We start from the raw sequence: 22,804 nt of genomic DNA, 5'->3' as shown, positions 1-22,804 counted from the left end.
CAAGACACATATTACTAAGAATGTCAAACATCAAAGATAAAGAGAAAATTCTCAGAGCAGCAAGGGAGAAGCAAACCATAATATACAAGGAACACCCAGTAATACTGAGTGCAGATTTCTCATCAGAAACCATGGAGGTGAGAAGGCAGTGGTATGTAACATTTAGGATACTGATAGAGAAAAAATGCCAGCCAATAATACCTTATCCAGCAAAATTGCTTGTCAAATATGTAGGTGAGTTTAAAATATTCACATACAATCAGAAACTAAGAAAGCTCATTAAAAAAGAATGCCTCTTTGTAGGAAATATTATAGCCTAAAAGGAAAAGACAGGACAGGGAGCCTTGGAAGATAGTATAGAAGAAAGACTAGCAGAAAGGTTAACCAAAAGAGTAAAAAGATAGACAAAATAAGATATGACATAAGAAACCAAAGAATAAAATGGTGGAAGTATATAATGCATTTAGGGTAATATCAGTGAATGTGAATGGCTTAAATTCCCCATTCAAATGATAGGGGCTAACAGAATAGATAAAAAATCATCAGCCATCCTTATGCTGCCTCCAAGAGACTCTATTTTTTTTATTTTTAATTTTTTTAAGTGTTGGTGCATTGGCTCAATGACACCACTAGGTACTATTTATTTATTTAATTTTTATTTTTCCTACAATCTCTTTATTTTTTTTTAAATGTTGCATTTAAAAAATATAAGAGGTTCCCATATAACCTCCCCACTCCTCCCACATCAACAATCTCTTTCATCATTGTAGGACATTCATTGTGTTTGGTGAATACCTTTTGGAACACTGCTGCACCACACGGATATTAGTTTACATTGTAGTTTACATTCTCCCCCAGTCCATTCAGTGGGTTATGGCAGGATATATAATGTCCAGCATCTTTCCCTGCAATATCATGTAGGTTGACTCCAAGTCCCAAAAATGCCCCCACATCACATCTATTCTTCCCTCTCCCTGCCTTCAGTAACTACCGTGGCCACTTTCTCCACATCAATGCTAAATTTCTTCCATTACTAGTCACAATATTTCCATAGTAGAATATCAGTAAGTCCACTCTAATCCATATTTTATTCCTCCATCCTGTGGACTGTGGGATGGTATACTCAGGAGACTTGAATCTCTGGACTGTCCATGTGCCAGCTGGGCCCTGAGCTCAGCAGACTTGTAACTGCTACCCTCTGGTTCATTGGACTTACCCAGGTCAGCTAACAGGGAGGTAAAGATGGTCAACCACCACACTAGGGGACCGAGAGGGCCTACAAATGCAAGCAAGAGAATTGCATCCCTCATCCATGTGGAACCTAAGCCCCCTCTTGATATAGAGGTGGAAGAGACTCTCTTTAGACGCGGGGATACAAACCAACTGAAAGTGAAAGGTTGCAAAAATATACCCACACAAAGAGTAACCAAAAAAGATCAGGGGTAGCTATACTGATATTGTACAAAACAGACTTTAAGAGCAAAATTTAGGAGTTACAGAAGGACATTGTATATTAATAAAAGAGACAATCCACCAGAAAGAAATAAGTCTTAAATATATATGTATCTAACTGGGGTATCCCAAAATACACGAGGCAAACTCTGGCAAACCTGAAGGGAAAAATAGACATCACGACAATAATAACTGGAGACTTCAACACACCACTCACATCATTAGATAGAACAACTAGAAAGAAGATCAACATGGAAACCAAGAATTTGAACAATATGATAAGCAAACTAGATCTTACAGACATATACAGAACGTTGTACCCAAACTTAGAAGTTTATGCATTTTTCTCAAGTGCTCATGGATCTTTCACCAGGATAGACCACATGTTGGGTCACAACACAGGTCTCAATAAATGTAAAAAGCTTGAAATTATACAAAGCACCTTCTCAGTTCATAGATGGAATGAAAATGGAAATCCATATTATATGGGAAAGAGGTAAATTCACAAATTTGTGAAGGCTGAACAACATACTCCTAAATAATTAGTGGATCAAAGAAAAAATGGTAAGTGAAATATATTGCAATGAATGAAAAGGAGAACATGACTTACCAAAACTATGGGATACAGCAAAGGAGGCCTTGAGAGGGAAATTACAGCCCTAAAAACCTATATTAAAAATGAAGAAAGACCTAAAATCAAAGATCTAACTGAACAACTGGAGAAACTAGAAAAAGAACAGCAAACTGTTCCCAAAGGAAACAGAAGGAAAGAAAAAATTAAAGATTAAAGCAGAAATAAATGAAATCAGGAACCATAAAACAGTAGAGACAATCAACAAATCTAAAAGCTGGTTCTTTAAAATCAATAAAATTGACAAAACCCTAGCTAGACTAACAAAGAAAAAAAGAAGTTGCAAATAAATAGAAATGAAGGGGGCAAAATTACAACTGACCCCACAGAAATAAAAAGGATCATAAGACAATATTATGAGAAACTGTATGCCAAAAAACTAGACAACATAGATGAAATGAATATATTCACAGAAATGCACAAACAACCTACACTGTCACTGCAAAAAGTACAAGAACTTAACAAACCAATCACATTTAAAGAAATTGAATCATCATCAAAAATCTTCCAGCAAAGAAAAGTCCAGGACCAAGCGGTTTCACAGGTGAATTCTACCAAGCATTTTAAGAAGAATTAACACCAATCCTACTTAAACCCTTCAAAAAAAAAAAAAAAATTGAAGAGGATGGAAAATTACTCAACACATTTTATGAAGCCAAAATCACCCTAATACCAAAGCTAGATAAAGACAATATAAGATAAGCAAATTACAGACCAATCTCTCTAATGAAATAGATGAAAAATTCTCAACAAAATACATGCAAATAGAATTTCAACAGCACATTAAAAGATGTATACATCATGACCAAGTGGGATTTGTTCCTCATATGCAAAGGAGGTTCAATACAAGAAAATCGATTAACATAATATACCACATTAACAAACTGAAGGGAAAAAAAACACATCATCTAGATTGATGCAGAAGAGACATTTCACAGGATACAACATCCTTTCTTGATAAAAACATTTTGTAATATAGGAACAGAAGGATAACTCCAAAATACAATGAAAGGCATATATGATAAACCCACAGCAAACATCATATCCAATGGGGAAAAGTTGAAAGCTTTCCTTCCAAATTGGGAACAAGACAAGGATGCCCACTCTCACCACTGTTATTTAACATTGTGCTAGAAGTTTTAGCTAGAGCAATTAGAAAAGAAAAAAAAAGGCATCCAAATTGAAAAAGACGAAGTAAAACTCTCAGTATTTGTGGATGATGTGATACTATATTTAGAAAACTCTGAAATGTCTACAACGAAGCTACTTGAGCTAATAAATGAGTTGAGCAAAGTGACAAGGAACAAGATCAATATGCAAATATCAGTATGTTCTTGTATACTACTATGAACAACCTGAGGGGGAAATCAGGGGAAAAGATTCCACTTACAATGGCAACAAAAAGACCCAAATACCTAGGAATCAATTTAACCAAATAAGTAGAGGACCTATATGCAGAAAACTACAAAAACAATGCTAAAAGAAATCAAAGAAGACCTAAACAAATGGAAAGGCATTCCACTTTAATGAATTGGAAGACGAAATATCATGAAGATGCCAATCCTACCCAAACTGATTTATAGACTTAATAAAATAGCAATCAAAACTCTAGCAGCTTACTTTACAGAAATCAAAGAGGCAATTACCGAACTCATTTGGAAGGAAAAGCGCCCCTGAATATCCAAAAACATTCTAAAAAAGGAGAGTGATGTGGGAAGAATTTCACTTCCTCACCTTGAAACATATTACAATGCTACAGTGGTAAAAAATCTGGCATAAAGATAGACACATCTATAAGTGGAATAGAATTGAGAGTCCTCACATCTATGGCCAACTAGTTTTTAACAAACCTACCAAAGCCATGTTAATGGGACAAAACAGTCTTTTCAACAAATGGTGCTGGAAGAACTGGATATCCATAACCAAAAGAATGGAAGAGGACCTCTAGCTCACTCCCTATACAAGAATAAACTCAAAGTGGATCAAAGACATAAATATAAAAACCAGGACCATAAAGCTACTAGAAGAAAATGTGGGGAAACATCCTCAAGACCTTGGTAAGCGGTAGTTTCTTGGGCCTTACACCCAAAGCATGAGCAACAAAAGAAAGTATAGATAAATGGGACCTCCTCAAAATTAAACATTTTACACCTCAAAGTACTTTGTCAGAACGGTGACAAGACAGCTGACTCAATGGGAGAAAATATTTGGAAACCACATATCCCATAAGGGTTTAGTATCTATGTTATATAAAGAGATGCTACAAGCCTCCTCTTGACATAAAGGTGCAATGGACACAACCAATCCAGTGTCCACATAGAAGAGGTGGCATTGGATTGGGAAAAGTGGACATAATGGACAAAGGGTATGGGGAAAGGCAGGAAGAGATGAGAGGTGGAGGCGTCTTCGGGACATGGAGCTGCCCTGGATGGTGCTTCAGAGGTAATCACCGGACATTGTAAATCCTCACAGGGCCTACATGATGGAATAGAGGAGAGTATGGGCCATGATGTGAACCAATGTATATGAGGTGCAGAGGTGCCCAAAGATGTACTTACCAAATCCAATGGATGTGTCATGATGATGGGAACGAGTGTTGTTGGGGGGGGGGGAGAGGGGGGGTGGGGGGGTGGGGTTGAATGGGACCTCACATATATATTTTTAATGTAATATTATTACAAAGTCAATAAAAAATAAAAAAATTAAAAAAAAAAAAAAGAGATGCTACAATGCAACAGTAAAAAGACAAATGATTCAATTAAAAAATAGGCAAAACACTTAGTAGATTTCTATCAAAAGAAGAAATACAAATGGCAAATAAAAAAACACATGGAAAAATGTTCAACATCACTAATGATTAGGGAAATGAAAATTAAAGCTACAATGAGATATTTCACACCTATTAGAATGGCCACAATTTAAAAGACAGAACTACAAGTGTTGGAGAGGATATGGAGATATAGGAATACTTATTCACTGTTGGTGGGAATATGGAATGGTACAGTCACTGTGGAAAAGTGTTCGGTAGTTCCTAAAGAAGTTGAATATAGATTTGCCACATGACTGGGAATATATCCAGAAGAACTGAGAGAAGTGACACAAATGGACACCTGAATACCATTGTTCATAGTAGTGTTATTCACAATTGCCAGAGGTTGGAAACAATCCAGGTATTCATCAACTGATGAATGGATAAACAAACTATGGTGTATTCAAGTGATGGGATATTATGCAGCTGTAAGAAGAAATGTATTTGTAAAGTATATGGCACCCTTGCACGGGACATGACTCCCAGGGATGAGCCTGCCTGGCACTGTGTGTTTATTACCAAGCTCAACTAGCAATGCCTTTGGAAAAAGACTTTGACCAAAAGGGAAAAATATTAAATACAAATGAGGATTTATGGCTGGGATACTTCAAAGTGAGTCAGAAGGTCATCCCAGAGGTTACGCTGACATATGTCTCTGGAGGATCTCAACTGAATGCCACAGTAAACAGAGCCTCAAGCAGAGGTGTTCCTGAGGGCTCTATAGACCTCTAGACACTATAGGCAGGGCAAACAATCCCAAGAATTTGGCATCCTGTCAGTGGGCCTTACCTTGGAATATATGCTCCCCAATGTAACAGAGTTATACTCATTTGTAATTTCCTTATGCATGGATCTTCTGTCCCTTTTATTTGAACCTATAATTAGCACTATACTCATTCAATATATGTACCAGAGACTTCAATCTTCAGTTTGTTCATGTGCCGGTTGAACCCTGAATGTCAGCAGAGTTACAAACCTACACTCTAGTTCATTAGACTTGCCTAGGACACTTAATAAAAAGATGATGCAGAGCAATGCCAATCCCAAAGAAACATAGAGCATCTGTACCTGCAAGCAAGACAGTTCCATCCATCTGCCCCATGGAATCTAATTCCCCTCTCAATCAGAAATAGAGTGGTCATGACCATCCTATATTCCTCAAGATTTAGGTTTGAACAAACATGGGGGGTGGGACTGCAACTATGGTCTAAAGTAGACTTAATATTATTCTAGTAAAGGGAGAACTTGTATTATTGATACAAAGGCAGTGGTCACCAGAAGTTCTGTGTGGAGGGAGAGGGAAGAATAGGTATAACATGGGACATTTTTGGAACAATGGAATTGTTCTGAATGACATTGCAATGATGGATACAGGCTGTTAAGTGTTTTGTCAAAACCTACAAAAATGTGTGATGGAAAGTGTAAACTATAATGTAAACTATAGACCATGGGTAGCAGCAATGCTTTAATATGAGTTCATGAATTATAACAAATGTACCACACTAATGAAAGATGTTGGTGATGCTTAAAAATGTGGGAGGGAGAAGGAGTGGGGTATATGGGAATCCCCCTGTATTCCCTGTGTATCACATATGTAATCTAAAACTTCTTTTTTAAAAAGTAACTAAAAAAATAAATAAAAAGTAAAGTGTATGACAACACTAATGAACCTGGAAGACGTTATGTCGAGTGAAGCAAGCCAGACACAAAAGGACAAATACTGTATGAATATACTACTATGAATTAAATATATTGTGTAATCTCATGGAGTTAAAACTTGAATATGGGTCATCAGAAAACAGAATGAGGTTAGAGAATGGAAAGCTGAGAGTTAACTTGTGCAGAATTGGCAAAAAGAATATATGTTCAACTATGTGATTATAGCAAATACCATTGATTGTACACTTTGGATGAATTTTATGCTTTATTGATGTGTACCAATAAAATTGATTTGTTTTTAAAAAACACAAAAGGATATGTGTTAATCTTTGGAAATGAATAGCAGGTAAAAAAATTTATAACTTGGGAATGTATAGCATAGTAATACGACATGTGAACTATGAATAGGGGTAAAATTGCATTATATAAGGCCACTTTTCTTTGAAACTGAATTAATATATGTTAATATTACAAGATGTTAATACCAGACCAAAAAAACCCCAGTATGCTAACTGAAAGAAACCAGACACAAAGTGCTATGTGTTGTATGATTCCATTTATATAAAATGCAAATAAAAATCAGTTTATAAAAATGAAATTAGATCAGTGGTTTTGTAAAAGGTGGGGAAGCTAGAGGGATTAAGAGGTGACTGCTTGCCACACAGGGGTGTCCCTGCATAGGGGAGCCCCATGTGCAAGGAGTATGCCCTGTAAGGAGAGCCGCCCAGCGCAAAAGAAAGTGCAGCCTGCCCAGGAATGGCACCGCACACACGGAGAGCTGACACAACAAGATGACGCAACAAAAAGAAACACAGATTCCCATGCCACTGACAACAACAGAAGCGGACAAAGAAGACGCAACAAATAGACACAGAGAACAGACAACCAGTGTGGGGGGGCAGGGGAGAGAAAATAAATAAATAAATCTTAAAAAAAAAAAGAGGTGACTGCTAAGGGGAGTGGAGTTTTCTTTTTGGAGTAATGAAATTGTTCTAAAATCTTTTGAGGTGATGAATGTACAATATTGTGATTATACTAAAAGCCATTTTAGTATAGATTGTATGGATACATTTGGATAGATTTTATGGTGTGTAAATATATCTCAATAAAACTGCTTAAAAATAAATAAATGTCCAAGAAAAGCTGTAAATAACAACTATGTACCACAGAGGAAGCAGAGAGATTAGGAGGTGAAGAATCTTCTTGTTTGTTTTTTTGTTTCTCTGTTTTTTATTTATTATTTTGAAACAATGAAAATGCTTTAATAACGATTGAGGTGATGAATGTACAACTATGTGATTATACCAAATACCATTGATTATACACTTTGGATAAATTGTATGCTTTATTAATATGTATCAATAAAATTATTTGTTCTTTTGAAAAATTGTTAGGATTAAATCAGAGGCTTTATTTGAGGACCTATCAAAATGCCTAGTCTACAGGATGCCTGCAATCTAAATTAGTTGAGAATAATAATAATGATAAAGTTTTAAGGCAGTTTCTATGTGGTGATTTAAATATTTTAGGATTTCTAAATTTTGGAGATAGTCAACTAATGCCAAAAGTAGTGAACTTTTTTCCAAGTATGAAATGGACATCTAAATTATTAAAAAGTTTATTCCAAGTTTCCTATAAATCAAGGGCTTTTAAGAAGTAGCCTTTAACACCTTCTTTTTGTCAACAATATGTTAGAGCGCCATCTGCTGATTGAAAAACACTTTGGAACAGAAGCTGGACATTATATATCCTGCCATAACACACCAAATGTACTGGGGGAAAGTATAAAATACAATGTGAACTATAATCCATGCGGTCGAGCAGTGCTCCAAAATATATTCACCAAATGCAATGAATGTGCCACACTGGATGAAAGAGATTGTTGATGTGGGAGGAGTGGGGAGTGGGGGGTGGGGGGTGGGGAATGTGGGAACCTTGTATTTTTTAATATAACATTTTTTGTGATCTATGTATCTAAAAAAAAAAGACAATAAAAAAATTTTTTTTAAATGGAGCAATTTCTTTAACATATCTTAATCTCATTAAGATTGTGATGTAAAAGATCTGTGAGAGTTTAGATTTTGAATAGCTTTTTTCCTTCTTTCAGAGGTTAGCCCAGGATTAGATTAATCTGGATAGATGCTATCAGCTGGCTTTCTACTCCTGTCTGCAAAATGAGCTGTAAATTTTAGGCTGACAATAGAGGCCCATGTGGAAAGAAGTCCTGGATCTGACTATGGGAGATCATGCAGAGGGGTGTGTGTGTGTTATATATCAGGCTGGACCCTTGCAAGAAAAAGAATAACCTTTGTGGTCACTTGCAGTCAGAGCAGACTTTGAGGAGTCTGCTAGCATAACCATAAGTAGAAGTGAATATCTAAAATGTGGCAAATAAATGCTATGCCACATGGTGTATGATTTTTTGGTAGTAAAATTTGCATAACGTAAAATTAATCATTTTAGACCATTTAAAAGCATACAGTTCAGTGGCATCTAGTACATTCACAATGTGCAATCTTCACCACAATCTAGTTTCCAGAATATTTCTATCACCCTCAAAAGAAACCTCATACTCTTAAGCAAATAATCCCCAGTCCTCTCTTCCCCCAGTTCTTGACAATCACTATTCTACTTTCTGTATCTATGGATTTGCCCATTGTGGATACTTCAAATAAATGGAATCATACAATGTGATATATGGTTTTTGTTTTGCACCTAATGATGAAAACCTTTATTTTGCATAAAGGCTCTGGAAAATACAGCTGTATTGGGGACACATTATTGATGAAGAATGATCTGTACATAGTATAAAAAATTATAAAAGAATTTTCTAGCTATTACCAGATACTCTGAATCATTAATGCTTAAAGTAAAACATAATTTGCCACACTAAAAGGCTAGATGTGAAATAGTACAGAATTTAAACCAGCAGATACAAATGTGTCTGTCTTCTTTCACTTAGTACAATGATCTCAAGGTTCATCCATGTTTTAGCATGTATGGGCACTACATTCCTTTTTATTACTGAATAGTATTCCATTTTGTTTATTCATTTACCAATTGGATGTTTGAGTTGTTTCCACCTTTTGGCTATTGTTAAAAGTGATACTATAAACATTCATGTACAGTTTTTTGTTTGAACACCTATTTTTAATTTTGGGGGCGGGGTACATACCTAAAAGTTGAATAACTGGATCATGTGGTAATTCTAGGTTTAACATTTTGAGGAAAAGCCAAACTCTTTTCCACAGTGGTTGAACCATTTTGCATTCCCATTAGCAATGTATGAGGGTTCCAATTCCTCCACATACTTGTCAGCACTTGTTTACTGCTTTTTAAAAATTATAACCATCCTAGTATGTATGAGGTAGTTTTGATGTGCATTTCCCTAATGACTAATGATGTTGACTGTCTTTTCATGTGCTTCTTGTCCATTTGTATATCTTCTTTGGAGACATGTCTATTCAAGTTCTTTGCCCTAAACAATTAAAAAAAAAAAAAAGATTAGCCCAGTGAAACTAGGGTACAGAGAATAATGATTAGGCTCATTAAGACTGTAAAGAACAAAAATCTACTCAGGTCATCCAAGGTAGGGTGTGGTTATTATAAGACTACATGGAATTAAGGAAGCACAAGAATCAATCTCAGCAACTATACAATCAGGCTTCATGGAGAACTGGAGTGTGGTTCACCACAGTCCATCAGTGGTTATTTAAGGGCACCAGGTGGGCGGGGGGGACCTTGTAGGCACTAAGAACCACAAAGGAGTATGTCCACATGGTTTCCAGAAGATGGTATCCACTACTCCCTCTTCTATTGACTCTGTCCTACTTGTTCCTTAGATTTTCTATCTTCTGTTTCTGTTTTTATACTCTTGTTCCTTTCCTTGAATTCTACTGCTTTCTTTATGGTCTCACACTGAATGCAGAATCTCACTGGGCAGGTTGCTTTGCAGCCTCTGGAGGACTCCTGTTTTCTTGCTGTAGATAGTCCAGTCAGATGTCCAGTCAGCCGACAGCTTACACATGAGGAACCAGCTCTGTGCACCATGCTCAGGAAAGGGTGGAGGGTGAGGCAAACATTGCAGGTGTTTCATGAGGTGATTACTATAAAGTTTCAAAAGTTTTGCAAATTTATAAGTGGGTCTGTACTAGCTTTGCAGTTATTGCTATAACAATTACTATATACTGAGTAACTTAAAATGACACAAATGTGTTCTTTTATAGTTCTGAAGGTTAGAAGTCCAAAAAATGAGTCTTAGGGCTAACAGCAAATATTGGAAGGACTGTTTTCTTCTGGGGGCTCTTTGCCTCTACATTCCTTGACTTGGGTCTCATCACTCCAATCTATGCTTTCGTCATCACGTCCACTTCTCTGTCTGACCTTCATGTATCTTTCTTATAAGGGATACACTGAACCCAAATAATATAGAATAATCTCCATATCCCCAAATCTTTAACTTATTAATAATTACACCTGCAAAGTCCCTTTTGCCACATTAAAGAACCTTCACAGGATCTAAGGATTATTATGCAGACTTTTTTTTTTGGAGCTATTATTCAGCCTATCCAGGATCTCAATAAAGAAAAACTAGACCCTAGCTTAGACCAAGGTGTTTAAAGCATCAATAGAAACAGTTCAGGAAAGTGAATGTAATTTAAAGATGCTGGTGTTTCTTTTAGTACTTTATTTGTCAGACTATGATTGGCAAACCATGTTGTTGCCTGGATGATAATATTTTGGAAATGAGCCAAGAAAGGTCATGGTTCCTCACAGGAGTTAAAGCAGATCTAAAAGCAATTAGGTGGGGAAGTGGATGTGGCTCAAGCAATTGGGCTCCTGTCTACCATATGGGAGGCCCTGGGTTCGGTTCCCAGGATCTCCTAGTGAAGGCAAACTGGCCCATAGCACAGAGAGACATGGAAAGAACTCACAGCAAATGGGCACAGAGAGCAGACAGCGAGTGCAAACAACAAGGGGGGGATAAAAAAAATAAAAGCAATTAGGCAACATCAGGTGTTCTTCATAACTGTGGATTCATTAATATTAGCAAATAATGCTGCAGGAAGTAGTCTTACTTTAGATCTGCATATAAAGGGACGACCCTCTTCTTGTCTTGAAATAGCTGTGTAAACTGGGATCTCAGAGGTTAGTCTGCAGAGACCTGGGTCTCAGAGGTTAGGTTTATATAATCCTAGAGCTCAGAGGTTTGAGCTGTGAAGACCTTGATCAGGGTTGTGTAATCCTAAAGCTCAGAAGTTAGAGCTGTGAAGATCTTGATCTCAAAGGTTAGAGCTGCCAGGACATGAATCTCAGAGTTTAGAGCTCTGTAAACCTGGATCTCAGAGGTTACTGCTGTAAAGACCATCATCTCAGAGGTGAGAGCTGCAGAGAACTGGATGTCAGAGGATAGAGCTTCACAGACCGGGATCTCAGATCTCAGAGTTATGTAGACCTGAATCTCAAACATTAGATCTGTATAGAACTGGATCTCAGAGCTTAGGGCTGCGAACGTCTTGATCTGAGAGACCAGAGCAGTGTAATCCTGGATCTCAGAGGATAGAGCTGCATAGACCTTGATCTCAGAGGCTGGAGCTGGGTAATCCTGGATCTCAGGTTGGAGCTGTGAAGACCTGGATCTCGGAGGTAAGAGCTCTCTAGACCTGGATCTCAGAGGTTAGGGCTGCTTACACCTGGATCTCAGGGGTTAGAGCTACATAGACCTGGATCTCAGAGCTTATTTTCACACTGTAGTTTTTTCAAACAAATAATTCTCCACATGACTTGCCTTTTTCACCAGATAGGCTGAACTCCCAAGCCATGCAGTGATGGAGTCAACTTATACAAATTGTACAATGGTCCATAGAATGTTAGACTACTTAGACCTTTTCTAGAGCCAAACTAATTTGGAGAAATGGGAGGGGGTGTTACCTATACCAGGGAGATTAAAGTACCTCAGTTTTTTAATTTTTTTATTTTTTCCTCCTTTCTGTTTGTTTTAAATATTTGCTTAGGGAGTAGGCAGGAAATATATTTTACCTAAAATGTCTTATAAGTTCAAAGTGTTTCTCTAGTGGATTTGTGTTTCTGCTTATATATCATCTCAATCCTCCTACTGGCTGGAACTGTAGGACTTCTAGCCCAGTGTAAATGCTTTTTAAACACACACACCCTTTCCTTTCAGATTGGTCCAATGATTTGCCCTCTCCACCTCTCCACTTATTCAACTCCAAGACCTGCTCATGCAGGATTTTCCTTTATCTCTGATCTAATAGGGAAATGATTGGGGAGTTTGTTTGGTATCTAATACCAGTGTATTACAAGTAAATGGAGCCTGGGGGCGGTGCCTGCTGATAGTCTGAGCATGCCTTGTTGTAAAATCAACATTCTGCTTTCCTCAGTTAAGAACCATTTCTCTAAACAACACAGCTCACCCTTTGAAACTCTCCCAGCCCATCCTTCACTTCACCTCAAAGCAGTCTCAGCTAGTTTTTCACAGAAAGGGTCTGTCCTAAAGTCAAGTTCATGTTTTTATTTTTGGCAAAAAGGTCAGTTTCTGTTCTTTCTACTGTCTCTTTTGAGATGTCAAAGATATTTAGTCAGAGCTTAAGTTCAAGGTACTTTCTTCAGTTTTGCAGTTTTTATATCATAAATGATGGCTCTCACACTCAGCTTGGGAGTTAGGAGCTCAGCTTGAACCCGACTGCTTTTTGCCATCCCATCACAATTTATTAGTGGTGATGGCAGCATAATGATAGTTGCTGAAATTTCTGGAAATAGGCCTAGAAGGATGGTTCCAATGACTGATTCATTGGCTGATACGTATAAATTTCATTGTTACCATAGTTTGGAATCCCATCTTCAGCTTTAAAGTATCAGAAATTTAATATCATTTTGGAGCTAGACTTGAGGGAAATGACTCACAAACAAAGCTCACAAGAGACTACTATATAAAATATGAATGTCAGTTCATTATGTTACCATGGAAAAAAAATTAGTGTCCACTAGCAAGTTAAGCCTTTGGTATCAGACAGACCAGTGATGTCTCTGAGCATTGTAGCAGCTGTTCTAGACCTTGGTCTAGTCAGATGGAAATTAGAGTAGTACCTATATTCTCAGATTTTTGTGCAGACTGTTGGAAAAAATGCATGCAAAGGATCTCACCAGTACCCTCTGATGGGTGACTCTCCACAAAGAGGGCCACCAAAGTCATGATCATTATTTTCATCATTTTACAGTCGAAGGAACTGAGGTTCTGAGAATAATCAATTCCCAAGTGGCAGATTTGGGTTGGAACAAGGTTTTTGACCCTGTGTTTCTGAAAGAGCTTCATAGCTGTGAATCTCAGAAGCTAGCTTCCTGCTGAGAGTTTGTCCACTGTCCAGAGATGCCTTTAATTATCCTACTTTGTCTTAAACTAAAGCACAAACCTAACTTTCAAACATGACCGCTCACCAATCTGGAGGAAGCAGTTCTGGAATTTCCATCTCTTTTGAGTCATTTTGCTACTAAACATAAAATCTTCAGGCCAGTTGCTTTTTTATAGACAAAACTATTTTTTTCAGTTCAGCATGTGCAATAAAAAGGATGTGTAGTAATTGAAGTCTCCACTGGTAGAATTTCAGATCTCCCCACTTCTTCAGAGCCTTGAAACTCTTGTTGCCTCACAGACTTCTTTCTATAAAATATGACTTAAAGAAAAACTTCTATGTCTTTTAAGGCCCCTCTCCCCCTTTAGGTGACTGTGTGCAAATAAAAGACATAACATAGACAATCTTTTCTGGACCCACTTTTCCTTTGGAAAAGTTTCATCTAATTCTATTTCCCTGGTTTTTTAAGGCTCTCTTAGTCACTTTATCTTTGATTCTTGAAGTATTATAGATGACTATTAGAATATAGAAGGTGGCAGTAGAGAATAGTATGTAGGAAACTGGGCTAGAATTTAGTGGATTTGGTTCTACTCCCAGCTCTCAGCTCTGCCTGACCTTGGACAAATTTAATGCCAGTTTTTCGTTATTTAGGTTGGTGCAAAAGTAATTGCGGTTTTACATTGTTGAAATTTGCCATTTGATATTGGCATACATTCTTAAATAAATGTGGTTATGTTATATATCATTTTAATGTTCATTTCCTGCTTTATGTTTTTTTGCTACTGACATTACTTGCTGTTTATGTTATATTTATTTTAGACTATGGAAATGATATTAGGCAAAAAACAAATTCAAGTGATATTCTTGAGTTCAAAATGAGTTGTAAAGCAGTGGAGAAAACTCACAACATCAACAATGCATTTGGCCCAGGGAACTGCTAACGAACGTACAGTGCAGTGGTGGTTCAAGAAGTTTTGCAAAGAAGAGAGCCTTGAAGATGAGGAGCATAGCGGCCGGCCACTGGACGTTGACAATGACCAATTGAGAGCAATCTTTGAAGCTAATCCTCTTAAATTACAGGAGAAGTTGCTGAAGAATGCAACATTGACCCTTCTATGGCTGTTTGGCATTTGAAGCAAAATGGAAAGGTGAAAAAGCTTGTTAAGTGAGTGCCTCATGAGCTGACCAAAAATTTTAAAATATCGTTTTGAAGTGTCATCTTCTCTTATTCTATGCAACAATAATGAACCATTATTGTTGTGTGGTGAAAAGTAGATTTTATAAGACAACCAGCAATGATCAGCTCAGTGGTTGGACCAAGAAGAAGAACCAAAGCACTTCCCAAGGCCAAACTTGCACCAAAAAATTGCATGGTCACTGTTTGGTGGTGGGTCTGATCCACTACAGCTTTCTGAATCCCAGTGAAACCATTATATCTGAGAAGTTGCTCAGCAAATTGATGAGATGCACCAAAAACTGTAACTTCTGTAGCTAGCATTGGTCAACAGAAAGGGCCAATTCTTCCATGTGAACGCCCGACTGCACATTGCACAATCAATACTTCAAAAGTTGAACAAATTGGGCTACAAAGTTTTGCCTCATCTGCCATATTCACCTGACCTCTTGCCAACTGACTACCATTTCCTCAAGCATCTCAACAATTTTTTTTTTTTTTTGCAGGGAAAACACTTCCACAACCAGCAGGGTACAGAAAATGTTTTCCAAGAGTTCTTCAAATCCCAAAGCATGGATTTTTATACTACAGGAATAAACAAACATTTCTTGTTGGCAAAAATGTGTTGATTATAATGGTTCCTATCTTTATTAATAAAGATGTGTTTGAACCTAGTTTTAATGATTTAAAATTCACAGTCTGAAACTGCAATTCCTTTTGTACCAACCTAATAATCAGAAATAATGTCTGCTTTAACCATCTTGCAGCATTGCTGGGAGAGAAAAATGAGACATTATACATGGTAGTGTTTTTTTTTCAGGGTTAAAATTTTTAATTTAAAACAGTAGTAAAGCATTTCATTGATTTTCTTAAACCACTTCACACTTAGCTTTTTGCAGGCAAAAGGTAAAATTAAAAAAAAGGAAAGGGGAGGGAAATGTGGGGACTGACCTACCTTCCCCAGAAATAAGCCCCTGGTCCTAGCATCTGGAATGACTTTTGGACACTGTCTTTAACAAAGGAGAGAAAAGGAAGCACCAAAATATTGTGTGTCAGGAGCAGATTAGAAAACTCCATAAAGAAAAGAGGAGGGAAAAAGGCTTTGAACAAAGGTCCCAAGCATCCTGGTTCAGATCTAGAAATGCCCAAGTCTGGAAGCATCTCCTTTCCATGACTGTTTCAGAGCAACATAGGGAGCAGGTCCCTTAGGAGGAGGACTCCTCGGAGCTGGGCCCCTGGGGGTTCTGTGAGCCCAGACCCCAGACCCAGTGTGAACTTGAGAGGGTTCCCAGATTATTGGAGATGGCTCAGGAAGGACAGAGGCATGTTCAGAAGGAAGGGAGACTTCAGGCACCTGCTGCCCTACTCTTCCTCCCAGCTCCTGGTTCTTTTGCATTTGGTCCGAGTGAGAAAGAAGACTATCTGCCACTGGATGGCAGGACAAAAAAGGGCTGTAAGTAGCTTGGGTTTGCTCACCCACAGTATGCAGGCTCTTTGTTGGAAAGGGACCACTGTCTTGGGGACAGGAGACCAGAGAAAACCTTTGTGGTATAGGGTCAATCCAGGGTAAAACACAATGATGGCAGCCTCTGGATACATGCTCTCTGGGCCCTCGACCCCAGACAAGGAAATATGAACAAGGTTCTGGAATGGCAATGGTGGCAGGGAGCGGGAAGGGGGACGGCCAGGGAGGAATAGTCTGACTCATGGGCTCAGAGAAAAGGGCTTGGGAAGCTGACCTGGGAAACTGTGCTGCCACTGCAGAACAGGCTCTGGTGGCCTCATCTCCAAAATCCAATCTGCCTTTGACAAAAGCAAAAAAATATAAATACATATTTTTCACACTACCTGGATTTCCTGGCCCAGAGACCAGAGGCATAAGCCTTCCGCTACCCCACACCCTGGTGCCCATGCCAAGGACACTTTCTGCCTGACCAGCAGCACAGTGAGAGTCTCTGGCCATGTGACCCCTTGGCAGCAGGCCCTCCAGCGTCCTGGTTGAGGGACTGGCTCAACCCTTTGGTCCACCGTGTGCACTAAAATTAAAATGAGAAAAAAAAAAGGCTCCACTTGGTGACCTGAGTATGTAGAGGTCTCTGCTTCATCCCTCTATCAGTCATTCTGTCCATTCTACATGTCATTGTGCAGACCAGACCTGGAACTGAACCCAGCCACACTTACGGTCACTGCAGTTTCATCCCCCAGCTTGCATTGCCTGTTCCTGGCTAGTGCTCGGGTTACTGTGTACTCAAACGGGACCACTCTGTGAATGATGACACTCCTGTCTCGAATTAGGAGAAACTCAGAGAGAGACCGAGCTGCTATCTTGGGGAACAGCGGGGTGAGGACCTCCTGGGTGAAGACCAACCAGGCAATGGCTATGAGGCTCCCAGTGATGCCCCCATAGAACCTGGCTCCAGTGTGGTACAACAGGTAGACTGTGCTGTAGGAGTCAGAAACGCTGTGATGAGGAGCCCAGGGAGAGCACATGATTCCAGCAAGTCAGGAATGCTGGCGTTGTTTGTCTGGTGTGTTCTTGAAGGAATAGATGGAGAAGAATGTCACAGACTGGAAAAGGCTGGAAAGCATCCTGTACTTGGTGCCCATTGCTGCGTGGGAGCCTCCACAGGGCCAAGGCTCCTGAATGAAGTGTTGGGTCAGCCAGTTGAGCCCGTCGTTCAGTGCCAGGCTTCCAAGGAATGAGACTGTGTGCAGCTCTGGCTTGAAGATGACAAAGTTCGCAAAACGGACAGTGATGAAGGGCTGAGGCTCAGGTCAGCCAGGAGGTGGCTGGAGCGATCACCTGCAGGATATTCAAGTGGGGGAGGGTCACCTGCCACCGTGAAGCGGGAGCGAGCCCTGTCTGTCTGCTGCCATCTTACCCAGAGCTGCATGGTAATTTTTTGAAAACTACGAAGTCGGTACAAATTGTTGCAGAGTGAAGCAAGCCTGGCCTGCTGTGGTCCCCAGCTCTTCACCACTGACAAATCATGTATTCTTTTCAAGAGAATCGCCATCTCCTCAACTCGAAATGGGTGGAGGGAGGGGGGAGGAATCACCCTACATCACAGCAATTTTTAAGGCTCCACCATGGAGACAAAAGGACCTGAAAGATTCTGTGAACTGCAAGAGGCAGCATGAGTGTGATGCAGGAACCGGAGGACTCCAGCCTTGCCTTGCTCCGTGTCCTCAGGTGTCCTGGGCGGCAGTCAGCTCTGGGGCCTCACCCGGGCATGTGGATGCTCTCAATGGCTGCCTGTTTAGAAATCCATTACACCAACACACCTATATGTGTTTACACCAACATACCTATATGTGTTTTTCTTAATAGGAAAAGTTCTGTCTCTTACAAGTGCATTGTGACCTGTTTTCTTCAACTTTAATGGCATTTGTTTTTAATTGTTTCATGAAAACATGAAGTAATTTCTTTTTAATTACTTCATGGAATTGTGTTTATTGCTTACAGAAATGATTTCTAGGCAACATTCTTTGATCCTGAAATGATTAAAATTCCTAAGATATTGAATAGATTCCGATCAATTAAAATTTGTTTTAATTTTGCTCATCAGAATGGAAATGAGGCATAAATTGAATGAAGAGGAATGGGGATTGATTCTGGGGATTAGGGCTCTAGGAGGCATTCTTTGAAGCCCTGCTTTCAAGTTAATTCTCTTTACCTCTCCTTCCTTCTCTGCAGCACACATTTTGAATCTGTAACCAGAGAAGAAAATGATGATGTATTATTGGCCTTGGAGTTCCACCTTTTTGAGGTCAGAGGCCATGTTTCCTAGGGCTCTACTGAACCTAGTTTCTTGGATAGTTAAAAAAAGATTAGGTCAGGTATCAATGTGAAAAATCTTTGTACCATATGTTTGTGTGTATATAGCATGAGAAATGTTCTGAGGTGAAACTGAGAATAGTGGCAATTCCTCTTCTTCCTGTTCCTAGGTTAAGGTTGCTCAATTGGAATATATTTCTACAGTTGTCTGAAAGGAAGCCAGCCTACATGGTGGGGAGAGTGATGTTCCCAAGTTTTGGACTATATTTTTATTTCCCTTATATCATTGTACCCATTTGCAATAATCTAGTGAGTACATCAAACAGCACTCTTTAGTGACACATTTGAGACTTCAAATGACAGCAGTGATTTCTATTCTTTGATTACATCTTGGAGAGGTCCGACAAATGGATTCTCTGAGTCACTGACTTCATCTCTTAGGAAATCTGCCTAAAATTTGTCACTCTTCATATAAAGAGCTGGTCAAGTCTGGTGGAAACTTGCAATCAAAGACATCTTGGGAGATCTGTAGGATATACACAGGCCACTTGGTGGTGCTCGTGACAGGACAATGCTCTTTCCAGGGCAAAGACTCAAATCTTCACAGCTGTGACATTTTAGTTCCACTTTACTGAACGGAAAGCAGTTCAGTTCCAAATCTGATCCTAAATTCAAAACCACAGTGTGCTATAAAACCTTGAGCATTCCTGTGAAAGCAGATTAAGGTGGAGTTCGTTTGCACAGTTCCAGGACAGTCTTCTGTCAACAGCCTCTTCTGACAGAGAATTATAAATTAAATGTGTGGCTAAAGGTATTTAAACATGTCAAGTTCTAACAAACCATAACTATATTCCAATGTCCTTCTGTACTCAGAGAAATGGTCAAAAAATTAAAAGCTGAAGTTCACAGGACAGACAATATACATTATTTCCTTCCTCACTTAACAATTCCAGGTATGGTGAGAAGGATTCAGAAATCCTCGGGAACATGGGCAGAATATCTCTTGAGTGAAATCTGTTTAAAAAACCAAAATGAGCACAACCATGGAAGTTTTTCAAAAGAAATTTTTATTTATTCCCAATTAAATATTGGACCCCAAAATTCATATATGTAAGCATCTATACAAATCTGCCGTGACTGTTGACTTGGTCCTTATCTGTATGCGTTATATAGTTAAAAAACACCCAAACACTTCATAAAATAACACATTTTCTATCAACTGTCCATTACTATCTAAACCCTTCTTTACACAGTAGCCAGGGGTTTTCCTTAAAAGAAAAACCAGATAATACTCTGAATAAAATGGCTTCACAATTATAAAAATTCAAATTCCCTAGCAGAACTTTTTTACATAACTTCTGTCCATCTCTCCTACCTCTGCTCTCATAAAGCTTTTCCTCAGTCCTCAGGCTACAGACTTACCAGTTTTCCTCAGGTTTCTCCAATATGCCCAGCTCCTTCCAGCCTCAGGACATAGATACATGTTGTTCCTTACTCCTGAAATGCCCCTGTACCAACTCTTCCTTTTTCTGGCTCCTTTTCTTCCTTCAGTTTTCTGGTGGGATGTCTCTTCAGAGAGGCCTTCAACAGTGCGGTCATCTTAACAGAACCCCTAGTTATTTTTAAACCTTTATTTGTTTTCTTTACAGCTTTATCCATATACTAAAACATGATGTTCTTAGTTTATTTTTAAAAAGAATTTTGTCTTACTTAGTGTGCCTGGGTTGAAATTGTGGTTGTACAATGTGGTTGAACAATTAGGTGACTTCTCTTACCTCAGTTTCTTCATCTGTAAAAACCCTCAAAAGATTGTCATGTAGAATAAACAAGTTAATACACTTCAAGTGTGTAGAACTCTACCTGGTGTATAACTAGCCTCAATACATGCTAGCCATTATTACTGCTACCATATCACCACCTCTGAGCAGAAGACATTCCTCCCCTGGTAACTGCTTCATTCCCTGTCTAATCCTTCCCTCTCTCTGGGGATGGCTTCCCTGACCATCCTATATACATTCAGACCAGAACCCTCAGGATTCCATTCAGAGTCTCATTTGCTCTGATTTATTTATTTTTCCATAGATTTTCTCTTTATGTATTTACATTGTTATTGCTATTATCTCTTTCTTGCCCTAATTTAAGGTCCATGAAAACAAGGAGTTTTTGGTCACTGCTACAATTTCAAGGGTCCAGTAGAATGCCTGGCAGGTATAAGGCACTCGATGAATATCTGTTGTATGAATAGATAATTGAGAAATCATTACCATCAACATCTGTTTTCCTCTCTAGAAAGTAAACAGAGGTTGTGTCTTCCTTAGTTATGTACACGTGCCTGGCATAAGATACAGTTCCCAGAACAAAATGCTCTAGAAATATTTGTTAAATGAGTGAATTTAAAATAGGAAAACAGTGTTTTGAAACTTTGCTGAAATCATAGATACAGGAAGTCTTAGCAATAAATGCATTAGTGCTTATATCCTTTTGTGCTTAGGTGGGAATTGTGATGTTTTGTGATCAAATCAGTTTTATAAATAGCTATAACAACTTTAAATATCCGATCACCTACATTTCATATTTGTATATTCTTTCAGTCCAATCTGTATACATATAGAAAAATTCTTTCATTTTACATACTTGGGATGATCTCACGTATCCTGTACTTGTGTAATGATCTGATCAGATTACATTTACCCAGAATTTAGTGCAATGCAGATACTTAATTTTTCATAATTTTCTAAATCTTTCAATTGGACTCAACCTAAGTAGTGACATTATTTGAACATCAAGCATTTTCCTCTTCATTTTACAGTACAAGTAAAATTTAATTTTCTCCATTAACATTTTAAGGGATGCCAATGGCAGAGGAGCACACTTCCTTTTACGTCATAAAGGCTGACGGTTTAGAAATAGGAGACATATTCTTTGCCCTCTAGAGGCTCCAAGTCTCTTGAGAGTTCAATACCTGCCCAAAGAGAGTTAAACATGGTAAGAAGAACACTCAAGGTCCTAAAGAGTTAGCAGATAAAGTAGGTGCTGTTAAGTTCAGAAGAGCTAACAGTCCACCAACTTCACTGACCATACTTGTCAGCCTCAAACAGGGCTGTAAGCAGCTGGTGTTCATAATTTGTTATCTGACTCCATGAGTTCCAGAATCTTTTTTTATAAATGAGGCAGTATTTTCCTCCTAACTCTTAGAGATCTTATTTATAAAGCCACTCTTCTGAATGTGCCTTCCCAGTGTGATTTTCCTCTTTAGTTCTTGCTGTCAGGCACACTTGACAATGTCACAAAAATTTCTCTCCACTGATTTCTTTCTATCCAGCTTTTCCTTACCGTCATTCCAAGCTTTCTGTTGTTGTCCTAAACATGACTTTAAAACTCTCTTCCTTATTTGAAGTATTTTATTTCAAATGTCATCCTTTCTTTATTCCTAAAGTTCTTGAGTTAACTCATATAATTCATTTCTCTTTCTAGAAAAAAGTATCATGGGGGAATGATCCAACCATTTTTATACTAAACCCTCAAACTATTAAGAAAGATAAAATTGACATTCTTATGGAAGTGGATACATGAAGAATAAGAGAAAAGATTTTTGATGTTTTCTTTTCTTCTTCCCAAAATATTCAATTTGTTTAGGGATCACAATTTTAATAATCTTCATTTAGTGATTTTGACATTATTTTACAGATGCTTTATGTTTGCCACATACAAGATTTAGAATGAAAAAGGAACTATCCTTGCCTTGCCACTGTACATACAGGACAACACCAATTATAGTGATGAAAGGCAAAATGTCAAAAAAAAAAATTTACAATATTTTTCATTTTTTAATTCCCCAATTTATTTTTTACTTCATTTTTAGTTTTTCTAAATTATTATGTATTCTATTTCTAATCTTTAAACCTATCATTACTACTTCATTTTCCTACTA

The 22,804-nt window shown here is 38.3% G+C and overlaps 1 long non-coding RNA gene and 1 pseudogene across 1 annotated transcript in view; one reads left to right on the top strand and one right to left on the bottom strand.

Annotated features, from left to right (window-relative positions):
• The window catches only part of LOC139438925 (uncharacterized), a 135,945-nt gene that overhangs the window by 12,200 nt on the left and 100,941 nt on the right, over positions 1-22,804 (top strand). The gene's annotated exons all lie outside the window — the stretch shown is intronic.
• On the bottom strand, positions 11,797-18,112 carry LOC101422042 (dolichyldiphosphatase 1 pseudogene; annotated as a pseudogene).

The sequence above is a fragment of the Dasypus novemcinctus genome, chromosome 5, assembly GCF_030445035.2.
Source record: "Dasypus novemcinctus isolate mDasNov1 chromosome 5, mDasNov1.1.hap2, whole genome shotgun sequence".
Lineage (NCBI taxonomy): Eukaryota > Metazoa > Chordata > Mammalia > Cingulata > Dasypodidae > Dasypus > Dasypus novemcinctus.
Note: the sequence above shows the minus strand (reverse complement) of the source record. Positions and strands in the feature narration are given on the sequence as shown.